Here is a 24,870-nt window from a genome sequence, read left to right as displayed (position 1 = left end):
CTTTTAAACCTTCTCTAGACTTCCACAAATAATTCAAGACAAAAATTAGCCAAATCGGTCCAGCCGTTCTAAAGTTTTAGCGAGACTAACGAACAGCAATTCATTTTTATATAAAAAATATATAATTAGAACGATACAAAATACAATTTTCAACAATTCATCATCATCATCATTATCCTGCCCTTCTCCCAGTTGCCTGGAGTCGGCGCAACATGTTTTCTACTTCCATATTCTTCTATCATATACCATTTCTTCGCTCACTCCCCTTTTACCCATATCGTCTTTCACGCAATCCATCCATTTCTTCTTAGGTCTACCTCTTCCTCTATATTTTCAACAATTATTGATTTTAAATAACAATGACGAGATGTGGGTAACTAGGTTGACACGCGAATGTACCGCGTCCGTCTATCCCCGGTGCCGAGATCAGAAAGAGGCCGTGAACGAGGCCGTATGTTAGTGGTCCCCTCAACTCCCCCCTTCAAGTCTCTGCAAGTCAGTCTCTTCTTCTGAAGTCGCTGCTGTATTACGTCACCAGGCCACGCCCACTGCCAAGATCTTCTTTCCTTAGAATAGATAATTCCGACGGACATCTACGCCGTGGTCAGACAAGGGCTGACCTTTTATGACCTTTGCAGGCAGAGCATACGGCCCACCTGATTCTGATTATCGTTGCTTTTATGCGTCAAAAATGCCAAAACCACAGCCAAATTGCTGTCTACCTCCGAGACCCTCCTCAAGCATCGTTCGAAGGATATATCATAGCGCTCGGGATACACTGTGAATGGGAGTTCATACCAAAGCCGGATGGTACATGGCAGGGCAGCTGTTAGCAAATCCCACCCCTCCTGGCCGGGCCTTTGCTCGCCTACCTATCCTGGGGAAGCTGGAGAGGCCTCCGAGTCACAAGTAATAAATACCTCATTAATGAAAATAATAATAAAACAAAGAAGGTGCGTGGCAGAAAAGATCTCTGAAAACGCACTGTCGATGAACGCAGCGGTTCCAGATAATATAAATGAGCTCTGGTTCGGTGAAGGAAGTGCTATGGTAAGTTCTCTCATGTGACATGTAACAACATGACTTCGAAATGTTAAGAAGCTGTGTCTGGGGAATGTTTGTGATGATCCTTTCGTCCTACTTCCATTTGACTGCATATAGTAGAGGACCGTTTGGATTGTCGAAAGTCCTTTGGATTGGATACTCATCGTTTGGAACTTTTGAATTATGGTTCTGTCTGTGTTTTGTACCATGTTATCCATGGGAAGTGCTGAGGAATTATTTAAGTTATTCCTATCATCCAGAGTACATCGCTGCTTTCATCCACAGTGCGTTTCCAGAGATCTTTTCTACCACGTACCATTTGGCTTTAGCAAGAACCCCCTTCCTCAGTGTTTTCTGAGTGACATGTCTTTTTATAAATTAAGTTCGAGAAGAGCAGGCATTAGCCCTAAAATCGAAGTAAAACCAACTTGCATTGAATTTTAAATGGAAAACAATACATAATATGTACCTTTAAACGTGTGCAATCAGACTTATTCTGAGTTAATCAGATCGTATGAGTAATCGATTTATTAATATAGTTTTATTTACAAAAAAAATGTTCTACACATCCAACATGGCGTCGCAGCTACGGCAGTTAATTGATTGCTGAATAAACTGTATTGAATCTTGTATATCATTTTTTATTACCAACTATAATTACTAATATCTATCTGATTTATTATTATTGATCTATTTATCAAACGAATTCAAAGGCCTTAAACATCAAAACGTAAATTCTAAAGCTCACCAACCTACTAAAATCCACGATTCAATGGTATTTTCTTTTTTTTTATTGCTTAGATGGCTGAACGATCTGACAGCCCACCTGGTGTAAAGTGGTTACTGGAGCCCATAGACATCTACAACGTAAATGCGCCACCCACCTTGAGATATAAGTTCTAAGGACTCAAGTATAGTTACAACGGCTGCTCCACCCTTCAAATCGAAACGCATTACTGCTTCACGGCAGAAATAGGGTTGTGGTACCTACCCGCGCGGACACACAAGAGGTCCTACCACCAGTAAGTAAGTTTTCGAACTACCCTCTCATTTTTGTCATTAATTGGCTCGACTTTTCGTAACAAAAGCTTGCGCTGTATCGTCGCTCTGATTCGAACAGATCTCTGTTACACTGCCATCGCTAAAACGAAAATCGATATGCAAAAAAAAAAAACGCGGACCCAAAAATTTAACTATCAATTAACAACGAAACATCTTCTACATGCACAATAAAATTTTGAATCCCATTTGATACACTTACATCATTACATCATCAAGGTAGGTTTTTTTATTACTATTTTTTGTGTTCAAACAAACCAAAACAAGCATCACACAATCGAACGATCGTCATATCGAACAAAAAACCTAAAATAATAATGCACTCTGTTATGTAACGCTTAGCAAAAACTTTTATTTATTTATTTTTATTATTCTTTATTGAACACACAGTTAATACAATATGTGCGAAAAGTTATAAAATGGCGAGCTTAACTCAACAACTGAGTTATCTACCAGCTAACCGTTCTTAAAGAGGGTGAGCTTCACATAAGTGGGTAGAAGTGTACAATCTAATCAATTTACTTATTGATACAATACACAATAATAATAATAGTAATAATAATTTTAAAAAAACTTAAGAAAACTTTCGGCTTAATTATGCAAAGATTTGGTTGGATCGGTTTCAGTGTTGTCGATGTGTTTGATCGTCAACTATTGTTTTATTGCCCTTGTAGGCAGACGAACATACGGCCCACCTGATGGTGAGTGGTTACCGTCGCCCATGGGCTTCAGCAATGCCAGGGTCAGAGCCAAGCCGCTGCCTGCCGCTTAATGTTTTCTACAAGCCTTAGCAAGCAGCGGTTCCAAATAATATGGATGAACTCTGCTCCGATGGCGGGAGGTGCGATGATAAAAAGGAGATGAGGGGATCATCTCAAACAATTCCTCAGAGCACTCCCCATGGAACATACAGTGTTACCACAGCCACAGCATCAAAAGAAAAGTCCTTAATTGGAATCTGGATAATGTTATCATTAATATTTTCATCTACTGCTAGTTGTCTATACTAATATTATAAAGAGGAAAGATTTGTTTGTTTGTTTGTTTCGAATAGGCTCCGAAACTACTGGACCGATTTGAAAAATTATTTTTCCATTAGAAGCCGACATTGTGCCTGATGAACATAGGCTACTTTTTTTATTTTTTTTTATTAATTTTTTTTGGTTTCATGTGTGTTTTAATGTTTCCGAAGCGAAGCGAGGGCGGGTCGCTAGTTATCTGATATAACAGTCTGGTTTAATAGGCAGAATCTTTGGATCTTACGTCTCTATGCGGGTTACTTTGAAACACCAACAATTTACACCAGACTACCGGTCTGATGATAGACTTTTTTGTCAGGTAATGGATGAATATGAATCAAGTTCAATTACAATAATAATACCAATAGCTAAAAATGTGGAAGTCAAAGTTTCAATTGCATTGTAAAACAGCTATCTGGCCCTTCAAGCTGCAAGCTAGACTGCATTGCGGCAGAAATAAGCAGGATTGTCGTACACAAATGAGCTAACACTACGCTACACTGCAACACAGCAGTTGGGCGGTCGTAAGATTCACAATCTTAACTTTAAATTACTCAACGTGTAATAATTTAACTATAAGTAAACAATGAATTATGTCTTACCTAAATAGCAGTGTAGTTTGCATTGTTGAGATTTAATCTCCCGCTGCCAACACTGACTTGTATGGTCGCATTCTTAGTGATTCATTCGTTTGATAATCTCGACAAATATTTAATTGTTTTGTAACTATGTTGAATAAGATAAAGTTGTTTCACTATACCGGTGGAAGGGATTAGGATATTAATTGTTTTCTTCGAGCCCTATTTCTGCCTATGTCTATCGCCAAGTTTTAGCTCATAGAACGAGACACTAATTCTTATGAATACCAGGGAATAAGATAAAGTTGTTTCACTATACCGGTGGAAGGGATTAGGATATTAATTGTTTTCTTCGAGCCCTATTTCTGTCTATGTCTATCGCCAAGTTTTAGCTCATAGAACGAGACACTAATTCTTATGAATACTAGGGAATAAGATAAAGTTGTTTCACTATACCTGTGGAAGGGATTAGGATATTAATTGTTTTCCTAGAGCCCTATTTCTGCTTAAGTTAAGTTTTAGTTTGAAAAATAAGACGGTAATTCTTATGAATATCAAACTTTTTTTGAATTAGATTCACTTGTTCCCGACAGAGATAGTTTATAAGCGAATGCGATCAACGTGAATGTGTGTATTAATGAATTTGTCTTAGATTTTTACTTAATATTTTACGTACTTTAGTTTCTAAACGACAATAACCAAACTTGAAATTTCGACATACAAAAGTGTTCATAGCATATAGAGATACTACAATGAGGATGATTCATAACATTCTGAAGGACTATTTGGGGAGTCAACACAAAAATATATTCTGGGATGAATTATCTTTCCTTCTTTAAGCACTGGTCACCGTCTTCGTCTAACTCGTCGATTAAAAAATTGATTGAAGCTTGATGAGCAGCGAGAGTTTGACGAGCAAACAAGCCTATACGCACAAACCATTGAGTTTCCCGCCGGATCTTCTCAGTGGGTCGCAATTCCGATCAGGCGGTAGATTCAGCGAAACACAGCGCTTGCTAGGGCTAGTGTAGTAAATTCTGCGAAGCACTCCTCTTGCTAGGGCTAGCATTACAAAATTCTCGCAGGTTGAGCCCGTGAACTCACCTACCCACCCGGGCGTAGCTGAAATAGCCCCTTAAGCAACCAGCGAACTCTGAAAAAAAAAACAATATCAGCCAATTAGGAACGTCCATGCAAAGAGGCAGTCTAATTAAAATTGTATTAAGTAATGAGATTAACACCTCATGGTTATAATGGAGTGTTCACTTGGTGACGTCTTTGGACTCCGTTGCCATTTAACACATCTCAATGCTTACAGCGTCAATGTGGATGTACGGTTTGCGAATAAATTTGGAGACAGCACAAGTAGCTTAAGTACCCATCTTAGACAATTGAGCACTATGAAAGAAAATCTGACGCAGCATTAGAGATGTATACAAAAAACACAAGCCAAAAATCAACACGAAAAAAGATGGAATTTTGGGTTAAAGAAAAACAAAGTTATAATTTTCTTTGTAACAAAACTATCTCAAATAACAGAACGGGATTAGTTGGCTAGGTGCCGAGTAGTGCGAACACGAATACTCATTGCCTTATTTGCTTCAGAAAGTCGTAAATATTAGTAATCGTATGATTACCATAAATAATGGTTCGTTTGCCAACAAATATACATATGTATATGTATCATTCGGCATTTAACGGCCGTCTGGTGTAGTGGAAAGTGACATGGTCACTACACAAGGGGGTCGCGGGTTCGAATCCCACCAAGGGAAGATATATGTATGATAAATATAAATGTCTATTCCAGGGTTATGGATGTACATTAAATATATGTATGTGTATAATAAAAATCTTACATTTATTTCCGTTATCTGGTACCTGTAACACAAGTTCTTTACGAACTTATCACGGGACCAGTTAACGTGGCGTGATTGTTAGTAAAATATTTATTTATTTATATTTATTCACATTGATCGGGTCGTTGGATAACTTAAGATTCGAATAAGTTTGTAATTAGGAGTCTAATTCATTTGTTCTTGTGTCGTTTGTGTGCGGTGCGACTCTAAACCAACCACTGGTGGTAGGACCTCTTGGGAGTCCGCACGGGTAGGTACCACCACCCCGCCTATTTCCGCCGTGAAGCAGTAATGCGTTTCGGTTCGAAGGGTGGAGTAGCCGTTGTAACCATATTGAGACCTTAGAACTTATATCTCGCGGTGTGTGGCGCATTTACGTTGTAGATGTCTATGGGCTCCAGTAACCACTTAACACCAGATGGGCTGTGAGCTCGTCCACACATCTAAGCAATAAAAAAAAAAGATGCAGCTAATTTTTTAATACCCACAACATAAATAAATCCCTTAGGACAGTGCATTTCCACCACTACCAGCATTTAATAACAGGTATTTGCTAATAAAGTTGCCATTTTACATTACTGGCCATTTTAAGAATAATTTATACATGGCAACAAATTGTAAATTCAAATGAGTAAATTTTATTTAAAAAAATATGCAATTCTATTTTCAAATTCAGTCATTAGTTTATTGATTAGCGTTCTGTTTTCACTACATTCGTATTTTTTTTTTCTCAATATGGACGCGATAAAAATAAGAGAACGTTTTTGGCATGAGTCCACGTCCATAGTGCGTTTCCAGAGAACTTTTTTGCCACGTACCATCCGGCTATGGAATGAGCTCCCCTCCGCGGTGTTTTCCAAGCGCTATGACATATCCTTCTTCAAACGAGGCTTTTCGAGAATATTATGCAGTAGGCAGCGGCTTGACTCTGCCATTGGCATTGCTGAAGTCCATGGGTGACGGTAACCACTCATCATCAGGTGGGCCTGTCAACAAAGACTATAAAATAATTACTAAATAGAGAGAGAAGGGATTAGAGAACGAAAAGAAAGAAGGAGAAAGAGAAAGGTATTTATTATACACTACTCGCTTGTGTATGCGACTGTCGCGCCTGCGCACGTCTCATTTAACGGTTTTATTCCACGCACTTTTTTCCACGGATTTTTTCTTACGGTTTTACTATCACATTTTTTTCAGTTCGATCGCGCAGCAAAATCCCTATCCCCTCCAAGACTGCCGTAAGGAACTTCGTTCCAAAAAATAAAAAATAAAGTTCCCTCGCGGTATTAATACTGCATAAACGGCTCACAGCATTGACGATGTGTACGAAGTGAACACTACAAAGAACACAAAACTCATTATTGGCTTGAACACTTCCGACATAAGAATTTGGATCTTAAATAATTAACTCCATGGTTGCCCGAAAACTAATGTTAACAACGAAAAATCAAACTAATGATACACAATCTACCGCTGCTGTAGCGGCTTTCAACGTTAGCATCAGAACAATATAGATCTATTTGTCTCAAACTAGAGGTCCCGCAGGAGTCGAAATTCGACTATAATTAATTGGAATTGTAAATTTCTACACTATTATGATTGTATTTTATACTTCTATAATCACAAATTTCGCCAAGACTACACTATAAAAAATATTAACAAAGACAAACAATATTTAATCTATTCTCAATTTGACAACAGACGTCAAGAACAAAAGTTTGACAATAAATAGTATACATGCGTGTGTGCGTCAATATGGTATGTAGTGTGTGTAATGTTTTCTTTATTGATTTAATGTATCTTTTATGCATTATTTAAAAAAAATATTAGCATTGTGCCCTAGTTCTCTATATTCTGTATAAGTGTGGAAAATTTCATGCTCCTCTGTCCGCGCAATTTTCGTAAAAAGGGATACAAAGTTTTTGCTTCACGTATTAATATATAGATTGACCAGGTAAAAAAAGACTGAGTGAGAGAAAGAGTATTTTTATTGATAGAAATAAATAAAAAAATAGAAATACATAAATGACAACGATGCGAAATGGAATTTTCGTAGGTAAAGACCTAAAATACTTTCTTAAATGATTCTTGTCTATATGTTGGTTGTGTGAATGATCGCTTATAGCGATAAGACCGCCCATTGTGCTTTTGTATTCCGTGCTTAATGTTTGAATTTTTAAAAAGATTTTACATGTACAATGAAGCATCATACTCAATTAATCAATCAGTAATTATTAGGTACTCATTTCAATACCGTAAGCTAAATTATCTGTGTGAGACAGAAGAATACAAACGTGGAGTTTATTCATCGACTTTAAATTGCGGTTAATTCTTCTCACGGGAATATCTGGGTCAATGAATAATCCGCAAATTCAAACCAACAATTTTCACTCCTATCACGCACTGCGCTATGTCACACCGGTAAGGTTAGATTGTGAAACTTAACCGGTACTAGGAAATTACTTTTTACTCTTCTTCTATTACAATTCTTATCAATAGTCGGATATTATATGAATTTTTTTTTATTGCTTAGATGTGTGGACGAGCTCACAGCCCACCTGGTGTTAAGTGGTTACTGGAGCCCATAGACATCTACAACGTAAATGCGCCACCCACCTTGAGATAAGTTCTAAGGTCTCAGTATAGTTACAACGGCTGCCCCACCCTTCAGACCGAAACGCATTACTGCTTCACGGCAGAAATAGGCAGGGTGTTGGTACCTACCCGCGCGGACTCACAAGAGGTCCTACCACCAGTACAAACCCTTTAAACTCACACAGAACCCTTAAAACCTTAATTTAACGGCTTCCTTGTCACATTCTCTTTATTTAATGGATTCTGGATTACAATGCTGTTGTAAGTGCCATGATCACGGGTAGAGAAGAAGAATGAAAAGTGGATAGGATGCTAGGAGCCGACAAATCTGTCCACTATCTTTCTAGCCCATTTTTAAATGTTACTAGAGTCTGGTCATCGAATTCCAGTGGTACCCAAGCAATTCATGATCCATAATATTCAAATTAATACTGTTTACAATGTAGGTAACCTCTAAAGTTTGAAAAATCTAATGAAATAAAATATTTGTTGCGCAGAACCGAAGTTGAGGCTCCTTCACTTATTATATACTAAACCGGCAAGAAATGCCTAAATTACCCAAATCCCTAATGCCTAAACGCCTAAGTTAGTTTTCGTTTACGCTTGAGTAGTATTATGTTAACATTTTGGCTTTTATGTCCATATCTACAACTTGTGTTAACTATTGTTAATGTACTATTATTTGTCACAAACCATGGTACGTTTGGTATGGTTCTTAAGATGCCATTCTGGTTTGTGACAAACACTGAGATCCATGAAGCTACGAACATGAGAACTGTTAAGGAAGAGATAAGGTTGACAGGGACTAAGTACAGAACTCGGCTGGAAAACCACCCAAATACCCTAGCTGATGCGTTGACAAAAGTCAGTTACATCAAACGACTGAAACGTCATGATATACATAGAGTTGGTGACAGATGGTGATCAATGAGGAGTCTCCTGGTGAGGAGCCTCTTCGACGCGATGGCACACGCAACGCATCTGCTCATAGCCCAGGACTGATCGCAGATAGGCACATAAAAATCAAATAAAAAAATTTACTATTATTGTTGATTGAAGAAATTAATCATCACATATTCAAGACGAATTTAACCTTACCAACGTAGGCAGCTATAAGTTGCATGATTTATTATTTGAGACAAGCTAACCTTTCGATTTCAACTTATGATTTTCGTTTTACTTATACAGAGTGACGGTTCGTGCATAGGAAACGAAGCTGGTGAATAAATCGCAGCGGACAGTTCAAGGATCGATCGCAGTGTCATTCCAGTATGTCGACATCAGGGGACAACTGACTTTTAGTGTATACGGCCCTTCTTACAAGCTTCCGGCGATTTTTTGTATATGGACCAGACTCCTTAAAATATTGATATTACATATACTGATGTTTTGAAACGATTGGTGATACGCTTTCGAAGTGGGACAGTGAAATCTGATGAGTGTTACTATAAAATGTGAATCCCATACGATATTTCTCCAATAAAGCTTGAAAAAAAAAACGTGTGGCACTCGGGAACTGCCGCGGAAAAGCTATTGCATAGCATTTTTTATCAACTTATGCAATTATAATTAGACAATGATAATTTAATATTAAAACAATAATAAAACAAGACCACGCTATATTAAACATTAATAAAAGCAAAACCTTAACTGTCCCCTTCACACTCATAAGCTAGACCGAGCGAGAGAGAGATGGCCAGACCTTTCATGATGCGCATGCAGTGTGACGACACGCCACGCGCTTATTCACAAACACTACACAAGCGCAACGTGTGTATGTGTTGAACGCGAGCTACATGGTAGGCGGAGTGAGGGGTGTAAGATTTTTTTCGTTACGGAATTTCATGATTCGGTCGCCGCGCTCAAGGCCCGCGATAAAAGCTATGCAATAGCTTAAAAAACAAAACAAATAGTGTAATGATTAAAGTAAATTGAATATTTGCAAAATTTGAGATTATTTTATGTGGTATTTAGCTACCAAACTTCGGTTTACATTACAACAGTAAAATCAAATGGCTGTTACTATAAATTGTGAATCTCATACGATCTAACAGATCTCCAAGAACTCTTGTTGAAGAAAGCAAATAGCGTGATGAAAATTAGAACCCTTATATCTGAGATACTGTTTCGTGGTATTTAGCTACCAAACTTTTGTAAACATTACTTTAAATAATTTAAACCCGTTACTGAGGAGAGCCTTGGGAGAGAGCTATGTCCAATAGTCGAGAAATGAGCACTGAAAAAAAAAAAAAAGACAGTTCGGCTTCCTTTTGATCTTGGACCAAGTTAAATCGAAAATAATTTACGTGACAAGATCAATATCTCTGCCCACTTTAATAAGATCAAATCAAGACAAATCTTAATAGTATCGAATTAACAGCTACCATTTAAGTCGCGCGATTGTTTCGACTAAAAAGGTCAATGGCTAATCTGCGCTGCCTTGCAAATCGCCACAAGTAATTAATTACGTTATTTTTAATCAATTCTCTTGCCGCTTGTACCGAACCAAACTAATCAAGTTACGCCAGCTTGTGACTAAGCTAAATTCCTTGCTCATTGGAATAAGCACTATTATTTAGATCGTACTGATAGCATCTACTGTTACTGTTACAAGATAACTCGTTACGTAGTCGTTGGACGCCGACGGCTTTCGACAAGTTGATCGAAAAAAGCTCCCACATTGTTTTTCAGTTCTACGTTACTGTGTGAGCTTTCGTAAAAGTTTTTTTTAATTGCATTGATGAGTAGACGAGCTCACGGCCCACCTGGTTTTAAGTGGTTACTGGAGCCCATAGACATCTACAACGCAAATGCCGCCACCTACCGGTCAGTTTTATTGGCGAGAATACGACCCACCTGGTGGTGAGTGATTGTCGTCGCTTATAGACCTCAAGAAATACTGTGGAGGGAAGTTAACCATAGACGGGTGTTCTTTTACCACCTAAAAAAGATTTACATAACTAATTACCACACAACGAATGCAATGCTTAAGCGATAATTGATTTTTTTAGGGCATTAAAATCCGCACATACGGTGCGATAACGTCACTTATGAAAATTATGTATTTTTTCAGGAGAAACGTTGGAAAATTCAACATCTTATTATATACTTCTTATATAGTACTGTTAGACTATAGAAATAAAATGATAATATTTAAACTACAACTTTAAACTTCATCAGTAAAAGCAAACATCTCTCTAGTCTCACTAATAACTATTAAAAAATGTAGTTTGTCATACTCATTCTGTAGTCGTCGTGGCCTAAGGGATAAGACGTCCGGTGCATTCGGGTTGAGTGATGTACCGGGGTTCGAAACCCAAGCGGGTACTAATTTTTGTAATGAAGTACGTACTCAACAAATGTTCACGATTGATTTCCACGCTGAAGGAATAACATCGTGTAATAAAAATCAAACCCGCAAAATTATAATTTGCGTAATTACTGATGGTAGGACCTCTTGTGAGTCCGCGCGGGTAGGTACCACCAACCTGCCTATTTCTGCCGTGAAGCAGTAATGCGTTTCGGTTTGAAGGGTGTGGGAAGCCGTTGTAACTATAATGAGACCTTAGAACTTATATCTCAAGGTGGGTGGCACATTTACATCGTAGATGTCTATGGGCTCCAGTCACCTCTTAACACCAGGTGGGCTGTTAGCTCGTCTACCAAGCCATAAAAAAAACTCTGTTCTATGTTAACAAAAATTGCATAAGTGACTATACAGCACCGTATGTGCGATATGTTATTATCCTGTCCCGGCAGACAAAAGCGCGTAGATGCAATAAACAATAACAGATAAAGTATCCAAAACGAACATTTTAGGAGCATCGTAAATTACACACGACAAATTTGCAATACAAATTCATGAAAAGCATTCTAGTCGTCTGACTTTGTTGGAATTTGAATATAAATGTAATGGCAGGCAACACTTGACACATGATTACAGATTCCGAATATTAGAATCTATATATTAATACGTGAAGCAAAAACTTTATATCCCTTTTTGCGAAAATTGCGCGGACGGAGGAGTATGAAATTTCCCACACTTATAGAGAATATAGAGAAGAAGTGCACAATGCTAATATTTTTTTTAAATAATGCATGAAAGATACATTAAATTAATAAAGAAAACATTACGCACACTACATACCATGTATTTGACGCACACACGCATGCATACTATTTATTGTCAAACTTTTGTTATTGACGTCTGTTGTCAAATTGAGAATACATTAAATATTGTTTGTCTTTGTTAATATTTTTATAGTGTAGTCTTGGCGAAATTTGAGATTATAGAAGATTATACAATCATAATAGTGTACAAACTTACAATTCCAATTAATTATAGTCGAATTTCGACTACTGCGGGACCTCTAGTTATTTTAAATATTTAAAAAACAGATGATTGTATTCTCGTAAGAAAGTCACAGTACTTCTCATCTAGACACGGTCAAAGAAACATGTCAGAGTTTTATAAAAAATATAAAGATAATAATTTTATAATGGTGTAACAGTGTTCAAACTATCTGAAATATAATTATAATGAAGCAGTGTGTTTTTAAATAAGCCCCTCATCACCTACAGAGCCCAATCCCTTCAAATGTAACCGTCCAACAGAGTTTGTTTGGATATTTTCAACTTAACGGTTCCAAACGATTCCAATCACGTTTTCAAGTCCAAAAACTTGTACGGATAAGATGTGAGTTATCCTCGAAGAATTCGGTACACGGTACTGTAAAAAAATCGATGACAAAGCCTTAACTTTTCCTTTTAGCCAATTTTTGGCTGGTGTATCCGTAAAGTTTGCAATCATTTTTTGCATTTACTGGTGGTAGGACCTCTTGTGAGTCCGCGCGGGTAGAGGTACCACCACCCTGCCTATTTCTGCCGTGAAGCAGTAATGCGTTTCGGCTTGAAGGGTAGGGCAGCCGTTGTAACTATACTTGAGACCTTAGAACTTATATCTCAAGATGGGTGGCGCATTTACTTTGTAGATGTCTATGGGCTCCAGTAACCACTTAACACCAGGTGGGCTGTGAGCTCGTCCACCCATCTAAGCAATAAATAAATAAAAATAGACTGGCTTAGTAATTGTGTATAGTAATTCTGAAGAATAAGACGTAAAACGCGAAGATAATTTAAGTGATTGAAAAAACCAAATTCAATAAACTATAGTTAAAAATAACTAAAAATAAAGGTTTAAAAGTGCCTAATACGAATGTCTCCGTGACTCATTGTAATGAGATGCGGTGTATGGTTTTTTTTGTGTGTTGCGTATGAATAATACGGAATTAATGTTCAGTTTTATTCAAATTTAAATGGATACCAGTTTTCTTGACGTAGCTTCTTAAGTCAGGTTTGCTATATGATTTGATATCCAGTCGCGGTAAAGTGTATTGTGAGTCCACACTGTCACTTTCCTACCTAGGCGCAAAGGTTGAGACAGCGCTTATTGAGGCTTTAACCTCATGTTTCAAAGTGGATGACGGCATGCAACTAGTGTATATGGGTTTCCGTAACCACATACCAGCAGACTGTTTTTTTTTTATTGCTTAGGTGGGTGGACGAGCTCACAGCTCACCTGGTGTTAAGTGGTTACTGGAGCCCATAGACATCTACAACGTAAATGCGCCACCCATCTTGAGATATAAGTTCTAAGGTCTCAAGTATAGATACAACGGCTGCCCTACCCTTCCGAAACGCATTACTGCTTCACGGCAGAAATAGGCAGGGTGGTGGTACCTACCCGTGCGGACTCACAAGAGGTCCTACCACCTCACAGACATCATAAACATGAGTCCTATCTAAAGGCACGAGGTTTATGTGCCAATACTCTTTAAATTAAGGTTGCCTGGTTTTGAAACCACAAATATTTCGCGGTAAATATAGGTAGTCTGAGTTCAAGAATAATTTGGAATGGAACAGGATAATGAGCGAATAAAGTTTCAACAAATGAGTTCAATGAACGCGTTAGGACGCGTAGACTGTCCCCTGATGATTAGACAGTTGTGAATGAAAGATCCTCTGAGCCTCTGATAGTCAAACGAATGAGCTCTCGGAAATTAGATCTAGAGAAAATCACAATTAGAATTTCATCACTCTCCTTGAAACGCTCTGAAGTAGTAAATAAAACTTTAGATATTTTTTTTAGCTATTGCCGCGGTCGGGGAACCGGGGTAAATTACCCCAAATGGGGTAAAATGAAATTTTGGGGGGTAAAAATAAAAACTTTTGTGAGTAAAAAGTATATATTGAAGTGAAACTTCTTTAGAATCGTTGTGATTTCAAACTTGATGAAACGCAATGAAACGAAACGTAAAATAAAATATTTTTAAGCTATTGCATAGCTTTTATCGCGGGCCTTGAGCGCGGCGACCGAATCATAAAATTCCGTAACGAAAAAAACCAAACACCCCTCACTCCGCCTACCATGTAGCTCGCGTTCAACACATTCACACGTTGCGCTTGTGTAGTGTTTGTGAATAAGCGCGCGGCGTGACGTCACATTGCATGCGCATCATGAAAAGTCTGCCCATCTCTCTCTCAGGCGGTCTAGCTTATGAGTGTGAAGGGGACAGTTAATGTTTTGCTTTTATTAATGTTTAATATAGCGTGGTCTTGTTTTATTATTGTTTTAATATTAAATTATCATTGTCTAATTATAATTGCATAAGTTGATAAAAAATGCTATGCAATAGCTTTAGTTCCCGAGTGCCACACGTCTTTTTTTTTGTTCTTCGGCATGGGGTAATAATATCAACATACACAAAAATATTTTGGGGTAATAATTAAAAAAGTTCCCCGAGCGCTGTGCTATTGAATGCGTATTAGCGACTCCTTGCCATCTTTAGGCTTTCAGCGGAACTAAATTCCAACTGTGATCTGCTAATGCTTAACGTACGCCTGAAACGGAGTTCCCATGATGATAAAAACAAATAGAACGCCATTAAAACAACGCAAACCCATTTACGAATTTATCTCGTTCCTCGTAATAAATTTTTCACTTAGAAACAACAGTCGAGCAATTTGTTCATACATTCCGTGGCGCATGCGCTAACTATGTAATATGCGAAATATTTACATGACAGGCTTTTAGTTGAGTCGTATAAAGCATATACAGGGTGGTTTTTTTTTTGTTTTTGATTTTTTATTTTTTATTGCTTAGATGGGTGGAGGTGTTCACAGCCCACCTGGTGTTAAGTGGTTACTGGAGCCCATAGACATCTACAACGTAAATGTGCCACCCACCTTGAGATATGAGTTCTAAGGTCTCAGTATAGTTACAACGGCTGCTCCACCCTTAAAACCGAAACGCATTATTGCTTCACGGCAAATATAGGTGGGGTGGTGGTACCTACCCGTGCGGACTCACAAGAGGTCCTACCACCAGTAAATGCATGTTTGCAAACTATTTTTTGTTTTGTTATAAGAATTCCATTTTACATGTATTTCTCATTTAGTATCGTAAGACAGCATTACCAACTTGAGGTTAAAGTCTTAATTATGATAAGGAAGCTACATATCTTTATAATACTTTTCTTTCAAGTACCCTCTTCTAACGAAGGTCCAATCATTAAAGCTACTTAAATCACTGGGAGCGTTTTTCTGCCACAATTATATCACTTACTAGCGACCCGCCCTCGCTTCGCTTCGGAAACATTAAAACATACATGATACCAAAAAAATAAAATAAAAAAAAGTAGCCTATGTTCATCAGGGACAATGTCGGCTTCTAATGGAAAAAGAATTTTTCAAATCGGTCCAGTAGTTTCGGAGCCTATTCGAAACAAACAAACAAACAAATCTTTCCTCTTTATAATATTAGTATAGATATCTACACTCGACTAATATATTTTATTTCTCACCACCCTGTATATGAGCCTACGCATGGGGAACGTTACAATGCTCACGTTCCAGTAACATGAAACATTAAATACATCCTTTCCAAGGAATCCTGCAGGATACACGATCTCTGACTGTGAGAATTACAATTACAACTTATTCATTGTGCTCATTATTTGAGTCGTCTATTATCAAAGGTGGCAATCTGTGCATTTGGAAAAAAAAATGTTATTGATATGTCAATACAGATTGATTTGAATATAATCGTCTCCTTCAAAGAATACGGTTCAAAACCTGCATTAAATAAAGGTTAATAGTTAACCTGTTATTTAACTAAGATGTCGTTCCGAAAAGTTTTGTGACTGCCAATGGAATACAAAGTCAATAATTCGTTTTTCTGATTTACCAATCATTGTCAAAAAGTCAGATTGCCGGCTTTGATAATAGTCGACTCAAATAAGGAAAAGGCCCTGCTTGTGTAGTGACGGAGTCAGTGGAAGACCAAGCGATTTCATTGAACACGTGATTTATAGCCAAGAACTATTTTTTTTATTGCTTTAATGGGTGGACGAGCTCACAGCCCACCTGGTGTTAAATGGTTACTGGAGATGGATATCTACCACGTAAAAGCGCCACCCACCTGAGATATACGTTTTAAGGTCTCAAGTATAGTTACAACGGCTGCCCCGCCCTTCAAACCGAAACGCATTACTACTTCACGGCAGAAATAGGCAGGGTGTTGGTACCTACAAGCGCAGACTCATAAGAGATCCTAACACCAGTAATCAGGCAAATTAATTTTGCGGGTTTGATTTTTATTACACGATGCTATTCCTTCGCCATGGAAGTCAATCGTGATAATTTGTTGAATACGTATTTTATTAGAAAAATTTTTACCCGCCTGCGGGAATCGAACACCGGTACATCGCTCAATACGAATGCACCGGACGTCTTATCCTTTAGACCACGACGATTTCAAATTCACATTATTTTTAGTCGATGAGTACTTAATTTAATCCGAACAAAGCGACAAAGGACGCAGGATATTCTGTATATCTTCTGTTCATTCTTAGATTACTCTTGAAACTATTTTTAACACAATGCAGAATTTTAACACGTAATTTCTTTAGCTGTAAGACGGCTACACAAGATAAAGAAACCTCAACTGATGGTAGGATGTCTTTTGAGTCCGCACGGGTAAGTACCACCACTCTGCCTATTCCTGCCGTGAAGCAGTAAAGTGAGGCAGCCATTGTACTGTTAAAACTGACCTTAGAAATCATGTCTCAAGGTGGGCGGCGGCATTAACTTTGTAGATGTCTATGGGCTCCGGTAACCACTTCACACCAGGAAGATCGTGACGAATATATAAAAATGAATTGCTGTTCGTTAGTCTCGCTAAAATTCGAGAACGACTGGACCGATTTGGCTAATATAGATCTTGAATTATTTGTGGAAGTCCAGAGAAGGTTAAAAAGGTAGATAAATGAATGAAAATGCTCGTAATTAAATAAAAATAACAATTCTATTTTTCCTTTGATGTTTCCCCCGTCGGACGGATTCCTTTTGTTTGTTTTAAGTTTATTTTATACAAAAGTTTAGGTATTTTATTTATCGATTTAGGCACTACGAAGTCTGCCGGGTCAGCTAGTGAGCAAAAAAAAATTAAAAAATTAACTACCATAATATAGTGCGTTGAACTGAGTGAAATTCTATCACCTGTTTGATATTCCACAAGTGTACTTATGCACAATACTTGGTATATTTAATATGCGAAGGGTACGTCTAGTTTTGCGCACGCGATTGTAATATTGAAACGGTGAGTGAAATGTTTCCGAACGAAATCAAATAGAAAGGGCTTTGTGTTTATACGGCCCACTGGTTTTACTGGTGGTAGGACCTCTTGTGAGTCCGCACGGGTAGGCACCACCACCCAACCTATTTCTGCCGTGAAGCAGTAATGCGTTTCGGTTTGAAGGGTGGGGCAGCCGTTGTAACTATACTTGAGACCTTAGAACTTATATCTCAAGGTCGGTGGCGCATTTACGTCGTAGATGTCTATGGGCTCCATTAAGCACTTAACAGCAGGTGGGCTGTGAGCTCGTCCACTCACCTAAGCAATAAAATTAAAAAAATACCCAGTGAAAAAAGGTCCCTCTGAATCCAATAAATTTACGTAACTAACATCCTTACTTTTTGGTGCTAAAGCATTTTGGGGTCGCAGGGGAAGGTGTTACTGAAGTTCTATCTATTTCTGTCGCAAAGTAGTCATTGTTATTTTTTATTTATTGGTTAGATGGATGGACAAACCGAGACATCAGCTCTAAGGACTCACACTTTTATAGTATAGTGTAGTACATCAGCTTCCCCTCCATTCAAACCGAAACGCATTACTACTTCACGGCAGAATTAGAATCTTCCCATGCGGACTCACAAGATGTCCTACGACTAATAAAAATAGTGGCAATCTTAAACTTTATAGCAGAACAAATGGAAAAGAGGATACTGCTATAATTGCGCCTGATTCAGCAGAATTCCACTTATATCCGGTATTTAGAGAAAAGTTTTAAACTAAAGGAGAAACATTATGAAATTTCATTTGAAACATCACGATGATATTTCTCGCAAACATTTCCGAGAAGCTCTCTTGAAACAAAGTCTAACACGAAAGCTAACAGCGTTCATCTCGCTCCGTAAAAACAAACAAAGCTTTTAAACATTGTAAATGGGCGCTTTGAGTTAAAAACTTTACACCTTCAAATGAATTTCTCGTCATAAGTCACGGAGCGTTGAACCCTTAGTAAACTTTCAAAGGGTGATGCAATCAAACAATTTAATTGTTAGAAAACTGCTCACAAATTCAAAAGATGTCGGATAGGATCGTCCTTCGTTCTGGAAATATCGAAAAATAATGAATAAAACATGAAATTTTATTTTATGATTTAGCCACGTTTTTACAACCTCAATAATTGTTATTTATTTCTCAAATGACCAATCCAAACTGTCATCACAGATACTATTAGTCGCCGATAGTTTGATTGGCAAAGGATTTCTTCGAGAATATTAATTATCTATATATTAATACGTGAAGCAAAAACTTTGTATCCCTTTTTACGAAAATTGCACGGACGGAGGAGTATGAAATTTTCCACACTTATAGAGAATATAGAGAAGAAGAGCACAATGCTAATATTTTTTTTAAATAATGCATTAAAGGTACATTAAATCAATAAAAAAAACATTACACACACTACATACCATGTATTTAACGCACACACGCATGCATACTATTTATTGTCAAACTTTTGTTCTTGACGTCTGTTGTCAAATTGAGAATAGATTAAATATTGTTTGTCTTTGTTAATATTTTTTATAGTGTAGTCTTGGCGAAATTTGTGATTATAGAAGTATAAAATACAATCATAATAGTGTACAAACTTACAATTCCAATTAATTATAGTCGAATTTCGACTACTGCGGGACCTCTAGTAGGCTTTAATACTGAAACTATTTAACAGTTACTGCACAGAAGGAAATACTTTATACTTATATTGTTATATTTGAAAGCAAGTCACTTTAACAATCTTAGTTGATTTGTTTTAGACCGAATTAAGGTAAGATTTGTTCACCATTTCAGTTTCTTCGTCACTAAAGGTTGACCTCAAATTATTTTATGAGCAGGTTTTTTTTTTTTATCCTACCTATGCTGATAGCCTTGAGAGGCTATTTCAGCTTACCCTAGCTTGTGTAGGTGAGCTCACGGGGTTCAAACCGGAGAATTGTTAACACTGACCCTAGCAAGAGCAGTGCTTCGCAGAATCTACCACCGGGTCGGAAACGCGACCCACTGAGAATGAGCAGGTTGTAACGGTTGTGTAATTCTGGTGATAGGACGTCTTGTGAGCCCGCCCGGGTAGGTACCACCGCCCTGCCCATTTCTGCAGTGAAGCAGCAATGCAGTTTTGTTGTTGGGATGCTAACGTTCACCTACGTTTGCCGCTAGGGGCGCTGTTCCAACTGCATACAAATTCGAGTTAACTTTTACGCTATCGAGAACGTTAAAAAACTCGCACTAAGCACACTAAACATTTTCACTGTCCCACTTCGCATTTGACAGTTATGAACTTCGATCTTACATCCGATACTTTGGTTCTTGTTCTCTCTCTCTCTCTGGTGTAGAATAAAGAATACTCTCCCTCTCTCTTTCTCTCTCTCTCTCTCAGCTTTTTCGCCGCACACGCTTCTGTCCATCACGTGTTGCGCTATAAGTAGAGGTGCTTCTAAATAAGTTCCACAAAGCAACAATGTGCCACAAAAAGCTAAGGCTCACGTACAATGCGACGGATGAACCTGTAGATTTACAGTCGTTGTCTCTATGCGTTTCCGAGCGGTTGTCCAGGGTTGAGAGCGACGAATTTTACCGAAGCCGGTTTTTATGTGTGTGTGTTTTTTAATATGTCCCCTAGGAAAAAGAAGACGTCATAAGTAATACATTTATGGGCTGACTCAATAGACACCTTTCGTAATTAGCGCTCTGAGATCGTGGTCAATGAATGATAAAAAAATATGTTATTTTTTTGTACGTTATTACAAAGTTAAGTCGTACACTGTGTGCATTACTAATAAAAATCTTACGTTACGGACGTTTTTTCCCGGTTAAGGTACCCCTCCGCATCGTCCCATAAGGAACTTTGTTCCAAAAATTGTAATTTTTAATTAACACCTTCTTTTTGCAAAATAATGTATACAAAATAATGATAATTCAGTGATGATAATTCAATTCAATTCTTATGAGTATAATAAAACTAAGTTTGCAGGTTTTTTTCAATATTTCTTTATGACGTTATCACGTAAAACTATCGCCCGTAAGCCGGATTTACAGACAACCAATATTTTTTTAAGGGATCCATAAGGACGTCTCTAGACGTCGCTAGACTATAGAGGCGCATCAGTGATTGCGAATCAGGGCTTCGACCCTACGTAACATGATGGAGGACGGTATTTACGCTGACTATAATTAAAAAGCTGTGTAATACCAAGCAGATCGTAACTTCGTCTGGGAAGTTTACAAAAAATAGCTGACCCGGCAGACTTCGTAGTGCCTCAATCGATAAATAAAATACCTAAACTTTTGTATAAAATAAACTTAAAACAAACAAAAGGAATCCGTCCGACGGGGGACACATCAAACGAAAAACAAAATTGTTATTTTTACTTAATTCCGAACATTTTCATATTTATCTATCTAACTTTTAAAACTTCTCTGGACTTCCACAAATAATTCAAGACCAAAATTATCCAAATCGGTCCAGCCGTTCTCGAGTTTTAACGAGACTAACGAACAGCAATTCATTTTTATATATATAGATATTTAAAAAAAGAAAACGGTGACAACCCTATAGCGACTAGATCAAAAAAGGCCATTGATATGTACGACGAATGAACGCCAGGACGTCCGCGCTAGTGTGCGCCAGCCTTAAAAGGAAGGGTGGCGACGTATTCACATACAAATGTTCTGTGTTATTTTTACTTAAGGGTTAACTTCACACTCATTCCGTAAGGTGACGAAGGTTTGACGTTTCAATAGACTTCTTTAAACAGCTTTTTTTTGCTTGCAAGTATTTATTAGTTGGCTGAGTTAAAAGATAAATAAAGGAAAAAAATATATATATATAGGTAGACCGCTCTGTGGACCCGTACGGATAGGTACCACCAACCTGCCTATCCCTACCGTGAGCATCCGTTCCCGTTCGAAGGGTGATTCAGCTCTTAATACTATACAATTGAGACTGAGAAAATTATAATTTGCGTACCTAATTACTGGTGGTAGGACCTCTTGTGAGTTCGCACCGGTAGGTATCACCACCCTGCCTATTTCTGCCGTGAAGCAGTAATGCGTTTCGGTTTGAAGGGTGGGGCAGCCGTTGTAACTATACTTACTCTCAAGGTGGTTGGCGCATTTACGTTGTAGATGTCTATGGGCTTCAATAACCACTTAGCACCAGGTGGGCTGTGAGCTCGTCCACCCATCTAAACAATAAAAAAATAAAAAATAAATCTTCTGTGTCGTCAAAAGCTTTTGTGATATCATAACTATATAACACAGCGTGTATTTTGTGTGACCAATAAAATGCCATAAAAACGGGTATTCTATAGAAAACAACGCACACCTAGTAATTTTTTTGCAAAAATATATCTCATAAAGCATGATATTTCGTTACGGTAAAGCAACTTCAAAATTACATTTTATAAACTATTTTCGACTTTATTCCTTTTCTACTAGGTTTAATCTTAAAAAAAAACATACCAGAAGTTTTAAGCAAACGGTTCGTGATTTTATTCTTCTAGTACTAAAGCTCATTTTTCCCTGTAACCTCTATCGTAGGGTGGGCATCGAAGCGTTACCGTGTCTTCGTTCATTTTATATTAAAACATATGTGAACGATCGAAATAATATAAACGGGTCAATAAACTTTTGCAAATTGCATTGCGTTAACACGTAATTTTCCGGGACCTTGAATCCTAAATGACCGTCGGTTACGAGCGATGTATGTTATAGAATAAACATGTGCAAATATACATTTCATTCGACGTGCCGTGAAATTTTGAGCTGTGCATGTTTTCTGGCGGTAGGACGTCTTGTGAGTCCATACGGGTAGGTAACTAATTTATGTGTATTATCTATGCGGGTAGGTACCACCACCCTGCCTATTTCTGCCGTGAAGCAGTAATGCGTTTCGGTTTGTAGGGCAGGGCAGCCGTTGTACTATACTGAGACCTTAGAATTCATATCTAAAGGTGGGGGCGGCATAAAGAGTGTTTTAGTAGTGTTCTCTTTATTACACTTTAATTATAAGCTAGGTGCCGCTTTTGACGTGACGCTATTCGCGAAGCAACTGCCCTAGAGTTGTTAGATCTCCTCAGGAGGTGCTCGGGCAGCCGTTAGACCATCCCACTCCTCCTGGCTGAGCCTTTGCTCGTCCACTTGTCCTCGTGAAACTGGAAAGGCCTCGAAGCCACTAAAATCTATATCTGCCACGTCTATGCTCACGCACTAAGAGATCTCTTCGCTGTGGGCTACTATTAGTGATACCTCGAATAGCCGCTATGCAAATATGTAGTCCAGCGTGGTCAGACCTGAGCCAAAAAAGATACACTTAAAACCACGCACTTTCATTCTATTTTTAATTTATCATACCAACGATCTCAATATATTTTAACTAATTCTAATCCGCCTTCTCCTCCTTCTTGCGTTGCTTTCCTCAGTACTGAGGGTCGTGACTCCCCCGCTGTATCATTTCCTCACGTACGATTTCCCTCCATCTGCTACGATCCTTGGCTTCGTCAAGATCATCATTGAACTTGATGTTCAAAGAAAGTTGGATTTGGTCCAACCATCTCGTGGGGCCTGTCACCGTCAGCTGTTCGAGTTTGTGACTCTCCTTTCGATCAATGTATCCAAAGAATTCCAGTTCCCTACATCTCACCTGAGGGCAAATAGTTACCGTCGCTCAGGAACTTGGGAAATGTCAGGGACTTGGCCAAGATGCTGCCTACTGGTGAGGACTCTACTCAAATGACGTTTGAAGAAGGACATGTTGTAGACTTTGAGAGAGCTCATTCCAGAGCCGCACCATAATACGTAGCAAGAAAGGTCTCTGGAAACGCACTGTAGGTTAACACGGCCCCAAATAGTATGGATTCCTTATTAGGAAGCTTAGTGTGGCGCAGCGAGCTATGGAGAGGGCTATGCTTGGTATTTCTCTACGAGATCGAATCAGAAATGAGGAGATCCGTAGAAGAACCAAAGTTGCTGACATAGCCCGTAGGATTAGCAAGCCGAAGTGGCAGGCGATGGGGCAGAAAGGTCCTCGAGTGGAGACCACGTACTGGCAAGCGCAGTGTGGGAGGGCCACCTACCAGATGGACCGACGACCTGGTGAAAATTGCTGGGCCACGTTGGACGCAGGTGGCAACGGACCGGCCGCACTGGACATCACTTGGAGAGGCCTGTTTTTTTTTTTTTGAACGAATTTTCTTATTAGACCTAACCGGGAAAAAACGTCCGTAATGTAAGATTTTTATTAGTAATGCTCACAGTGTACGACTTAACTTTGTAATAACGTACAAAAAATAACATATTTTTTATTGCTTAGATGAGTGGACGAGCTCACAGCCTACCTGGTGTTAAGTGGTTACTGGAGCCTATAAACATCTACGACGTAAATGCGCCACCCACCTTGAGATATAAGTTCTATGGTCTCAAGCATAGTTACAACAGTAGACAGTAGACAGGCTGAGATGATGATGATGATGAAATAGTATGGTATAATTCAATATAGAAAATTTCATGTCGAAGTTTACGTTTTAAGGTGTTTTAAAACAATCACAATTAAATACAAAACATTTACCGATCCTCTTCGTTTTGTTTACAGATACATTCCGCAGAGCAGTACACAGAGGTATGCTAATTCATTAATTGTTTAGGTGAGTAATTAAACATTGTAAAAGCATTTGCGAGCCGTGATTCAAAGAAAATATGAATATTTATTTTAAAATGAATATTAATAATCTTAATTTTTTTTGTGCCCTAACAATTTTACTATTATTACGAATATCATAAAAGTAATCTATCTTCAATATACCATTACCAAAAAAAATGCTATCTTTATTCTATTTATATCTAGCTGTACCCGTCCGCTTCGCTGGGCATTTAAAATTAACATTATTATTTCTCACCCCCACAAAGGTTCTCATCATTGCCGCCCCCGCAACTGGTGTAGGGAGTCCAACGCTCATATAAATATTAGCCTATCCATTAAGTGCATGTATTTGCTTCATGGACACCAAGTTTCAATTCAATCGGATGCATGGTTCAGT

At 38.2% G+C, this 24,870-nt stretch overlaps 1 protein-coding gene across 8 annotated transcripts in view; it reads left to right on the top strand.

Annotated features, from left to right (window-relative positions):
* Positions 1–24,870, top strand: part of LOC101740578 (uncharacterized) — a 135,591-nt gene that overhangs the window by 62,039 nt on the left and 48,682 nt on the right. For 3 of the 8 annotated variants that reach the window (XM_062676822.1, XM_038021142.2, XM_062676821.1), the window contains one exon: positions 24,426–24,477. The exons of 2 other annotated variants lie outside the window; for them this stretch is intronic. The gene's annotated coding sequence lies outside the window, so the exon portion shown is untranslated. The remainder of the gene's footprint in view (positions 1–24,425; positions 24,478–24,870) is intronic. 3 more of the 8 variants (XM_038021141.2, XM_062676820.1, XM_062676824.1) reach the window with 1 other exon arrangement.

The sequence above is a fragment of the Bombyx mori genome, chromosome 28 (genome assembly GCF_030269925.1).
Source record: "Bombyx mori chromosome 28, ASM3026992v2".
In the NCBI taxonomy this organism is placed as follows: Eukaryota; Metazoa; Arthropoda; class Insecta; order Lepidoptera; family Bombycidae; genus Bombyx; species Bombyx mori.
This window is presented reverse-complemented; position numbering and strand designations above follow the sequence as displayed.